A 5,152-nucleotide genomic window follows, 5' to 3' on the forward strand; every position below is an offset into this window, starting at 1 on the left:
AGTAACTTGATTGACCACCATGCCCTGCTCCATAAGCTTCTGAGATAGGTACAGGATAGTTTTGATAATAGTGTGGATTTCCTAGTGAGTTCAGTGAGGGAATGGTATTGGAAAAAGGGTTAGGTGAGGTTTGAATTGCTCCAGTTGGTTGAAGAACATTAGGATTCTTGTTCTCTGTATTAAATCCAGTAGGATTGACTGAAGTATTAACTGAAGCTAGATTGGTAGAGCTACTGTATGAATCAACTGAATTGAACTTGTCAAGTCTAATCTCAAACTTTTGTAATAGAAATTGCGCCTTCTGCAATGTTACATTATCCACCTTTGATTCAAGCCTAGATGTGAGATTAACTACAACTGCATCATATTCTGGGCCTAAAACATCAAGTACATACTGCAATAATTCTTCATCTGATATAACTAACCCACTGGCATAGAGGCTTTCTGCAATTTCTTTCATCTTCTTTATGTATTTTGCAATTCCTAGATTACATTTCTGAGTTGTCTGTAAGAGATTCTTTAAATGAAGTGCTCTGGCCTTTGAATCATTAACAAACTCATTTTCTAAGGTATACCATATCTCGGTGGAAAATTTACACTTAGAAACATTTCCAAACATGTTCTCAGAAATGGATGCTAATAATCAACTCATAAGAAATTTGTCTGTGCGTTTCCACATGATATAAGCAGGATTAATCTTATCACTAACAGAGTCACTAATAGTCTTAGGTTCTCCATGACCTTGTTCTAATTCTTTCTCATTTACAGAATCAGACAGTATAAGAGGAGGAGGACAGGGAACTTTACCAAGTAAGTGATCCTCAAGTTCGTGTGAACCAACCGTGAACAAGACCTGTGAACTCCAAAAACGATAGTTGTTCTGAGTAAGCTTAGGGTTTATCACCTGCAGATTCGACGCCAAAGTTGAGGTGGTACGGCTTGAAGATTCCCGCAACATTTCTTCAATGCTTTTGAGTGACTATGAAGAGGAACCAGAAACGTTCGCCATTGACGTGAGTCACTTGCTCTGATACCAAGTTAGATCAGCAAGGATGAAGCAAGAACTTAGCAAAAACAATCAAGAAACAATGAAAGATTGAATCTGGATTCTGTTTCAGAGAGAAACGAATTCTGTTTTCCTTTTTACTTAACTGAATTAGTAAAGTTATAGNCCCACCTTCCTAAAGCCAAACACTGGAATGGTGCCGAGCTCTGCAAACACCAGGGCTTTTGGAATCAATCCAAGTTCCTTCCTGGCACGATCAGATTTCAAAGGCACTTCCACGCTCAAGAGAATGATATAATGTTGATCACTTTTCGGAAATCAGGCACCCTTTGGCTGAAAGCCCTAACTTTCACCATTGTCAATCGTTACCAATACACAAGAAAATAGCCCCTTGCTCACTAAAAGTCCTCATGAGTTGATAAGTTTTCTTGATCTAAACATTTATCTGAAAGATCAAACTCCGATTCTCGACGACTTTCCTCAACCAAGAATTTTTTCGACGCATACTCCATATGCTTCGCTTCCAAATTCTATCATGAACTCAAATTGTCGTATTGTTTACATGTGTAGAAATCCCTTGGATCAGTTCATCTCTCAATGGAAGTTCTGGGTCAACGGATTTCCGATCGAAGGCAAGGAGCCTCTTTCACTTCATGACACTTTTGAGATGGTTTGTGAAGGAATCAAAAGCTTTGGCCCCATTTGGGAAAATGTGTTGGGATATTGGAAGGCTAGCAAAGAGCAACCGCACAAAATATTATTCTTGAAATATGAAGACTTAAAAGAGGACATCGATTTTTATGTTAAGAGATTGACAAGTTTTTTAGGATATCCTTTTAGTGAAGATGAAGAGAAACAAGGAGTCAAGAAAGAAATATCAAAGTTTTGTAGCTTTGATAACATAAAGACCTTCGAGGTGAAGAATATTAAGAAGGATATCTTCTATAGGAAAGGTGAAGTCAGAGATTGGAAAAATTATTTGACACCTTCAATGGCCGAACGTTTGGGGAAAATAATAGAAGAAAAGTTGAGTGGCTCGGGTTTAACCTTTAAGAAATCGTAGAAAATATATATATACATTAAATAGCTCGCTTTCATGTTGTTGTAAATGCTTTTTCTTTTATGTGATGAAGTGTGAATAAGTTGGATCTAAATAATCTTAATTTGTACAAAACAAGTACTGAGAATAATGAATAAACATGTGATGTTAGCACGTGTCTTGTTAAAGAATTAAAAGTTTAAATTAGTAAGTGAGAGCTCAAAATTATATTAATCCAATAATAAAAATCCTACAAACTCTAACATGTTACATGATATTCTATACAATATTCAATAGAATATTATATTTCAACTACCATAAGATTTCTATAGATTTCTTACATATTAGGATCCCACATCGGGATCTCACTCCCACCAAATGTGGTACTTAAGTCAGTTAGATTAGTAAGGATGAAGCAAGAACTTAGCAAAAACAATCAAGAAACAATGCAAGATTGAATCTGGATTCTGTTTCAGAGAGAAACGAATTCTGTTTTCCTTTTTACTTAACTGAATTAGTAAAGTTATAGCTGAGCTTTTATACAAACACTCAACACTCTTGAAACGTCATTGTTTCTGATGAGTTTACAACAGTTCTTTTACAAACGCAACCCTTATGTTTATAAACTTGCACTCTGGTCTTGTTTACTTCTTTAAGCAATAAAATCAACAAAGTCTAGGGGCTCTCTCACCTATCAGGCCAGTTTTTTGGGTTGGACTCTTCCTTGGGTTTGAGTTCTAACATTGGTGCTTTCGTTGAGAGTTAGACTATGGAAAGGGCTACCTATAGGCTAGATTAAGGTGCGATGTGCATCGAATGGCCGATAGGTGAGTGAAGCCATCTAAAGGGGAAAATGGCTACCATTGGGTCAGTGTCAATAGAGTGAAAGCCGTCGTAGATGTCGGCTCTTTAAGGGGGGTGCAATGTTAGGATCTCACATCGGAATCTCACACCCACCAAGTGTGGTACTTAAGTGTAGGGGCTCTCCCACCTATCAGGCCGGCGTTTTGGGTTAAGCTCTCCTTTGTGCTTGAGTTCTAACATTATATCACCACAAGATTTCTATTGTTATTTAACACCATTATTTATCCATGATTATCTAGAAATTATTATAAAGTATGTCTACTTCTCTAAGAATATATTCCTTAGGACCATAAAATTGGCTCGCCTTTTGTCATTGACTAACCGAATATACAAAAATTAATTTCAAGAATTCTTGACTAAAATATAGTAGAATTTTTATTATAAGTTCGAGGTTTTCATTTTTTTTTTTTTTTTTTGGGTGAAGGTTTTGCAAGAAAAATAGTTTTGATAAACCCAGTTTTGGTGAGTCATCAGCCAGGCTTTTGCATATCTAACAGTCAGCCTCCCTTGTGCCTACCGTCTACTACTATATTTTTGCAGACAAAAATTTCTTTGCAAGTATAATGTACAATATTGCCCAACATAGAGTTCTTAAAAACATAACATAAAATTGTGAAGTCTACTCTAGTTAACATAATAAGAATCTTGATTAACCTTTAAAATAGGTGAAGATCTCCAAGAACTTAGTGAGATTGTTACTATGTACAAAATCAACTAACATAAGAGTAATTAAATGCAATCCATTGAACATATTCTAGCAGGCAATCAAGTGGTAGGAAAAAGCAAATGATAAGGTTCAAAGGAATTCTTGCCTCCATGAATTGCACAATACAATCTATGAGATTGTCTTTTGTTATATTATTCTTATTCTCTTACTATCATTGTTGTTCTTTTACGTTACATCACTATATTAATTTTTCCATTATTAGTTGTTTTATTCCCTAATCTCTTTATGTTCAAGTAGATACCATCCACTATATGTAAATTGTGTTGAACTATATGCTCACTCACTACCAAAGTTTTCTTTGTGTAAACAAATCTCCATGGAGAAAAAAATAGAATCCCTTGGAGAGAAAGAGGAAGAGCTAAGCAATGAGATTGAACAACTTTTAACCAGGCTTCTGAAGGAAGAAAATTGGAATGGTCTTGAACTCTATCAATACCCAGGGTTTTGGTGTCAATCTAAGTGCCTTCATGGCATGATCAGGTTTCAGAGGCACTTTGAAGCTCAAGATAACGACATAATATTAAGCACTTTTCCGAAATGCGACACCACTTGGCTCAAAGCCCTAATTTTCACCATTGTCAAGCATTCCAATATTCACTAGAAAATAGTCCCTTGCTCTCTCAAGGCCCTCATGAGTTTGTTCTTTTTCTTGGTTATGATCTTTTTATGAGAGATCGCGTTAAATGTGAAGCCTTATGCAACACCGTTTTGACTTAAGCCGAGAAGCCTTATGCGACATCGTTTTGACTTAAGTCGAGACTTTATCCTAATCGTTGGTTTGAAGACAGATCTGACGATTGAGGACTTAAGCTGAGTCAAACCCTGTAAAAGTAGAGGACCCTTCAGTTTCACGACTAACGCGTATTCTCTCTGTTTGATATCTCTCAAAGTTACTAGATTAGGGTTCAAGAATTAAGGCTTTGAGTCTGTGTAAATCTACTGATATTCTATCCATTGAGTTGTGTTTCTTAGTGGGGTGAGAACCTGGTGTAGTGTTCTTAGTTCAGATTGTAGATTTATCTTTATTCTGAAGTCGGTCTTGATCTTGGTTGAAATCTTGTAAAGGGAAGAGAGTTTGAGGTTTGTAACCGTTCTTGATCGTAATAGTAAGTGCAGCAAGCATCCATATTTTGGAGCTCAAAGTGGACGTAGCTTATTCAATATTGAACAAGTGAACCACGATAAATACTGTGTGTTGAATTTGTTTGGTTTGCGTTGATTATGTGTTTGTTGGTTGAGGCTTGCTTGATTTGAGTAAAGAGAAATTACAACAGTGGTATCAGAGCCTAAAGGTCTAAGGTGAATCTAGGTTTAGGAATCATTTAACTCTTGATGAATTCGAAAATTAGGGTTTGTCAGTTTTTGGGGGTTTTTCGATTTAAAGGTTCCTAGATCATTAGGACTTCAAATCTTGCTGAATCTTGGGATTAATTCGTGAGATTAGGTCACAAACACAAGGGATCAACGAAAATCGGGCAAAATCAAAATTAGGGTTTTGTTAGGATTTGGGGGTTTT

The 5,152-nt window shown here is 36.2% G+C and overlaps 1 pseudogene; it reads left to right on the forward strand.

The window, feature by feature from the left end:
* Positions 1 to 629: 629 nt before the first annotated feature.
* LOC116140597 lies at positions 630 to 2,170 on the forward strand (annotated as a pseudogene).
* Positions 2,171 to 5,152: the final 2,982 nt, after the last annotated feature.

Source organism: Pistacia vera, unplaced genomic scaffold, assembly GCF_008641045.1.
Source record: "Pistacia vera cultivar Batoury unplaced genomic scaffold, PisVer_v2 Contig374, whole genome shotgun sequence".
In the NCBI taxonomy this organism is placed as follows: Eukaryota; Viridiplantae; Streptophyta; class Magnoliopsida; order Sapindales; family Anacardiaceae; genus Pistacia; species Pistacia vera.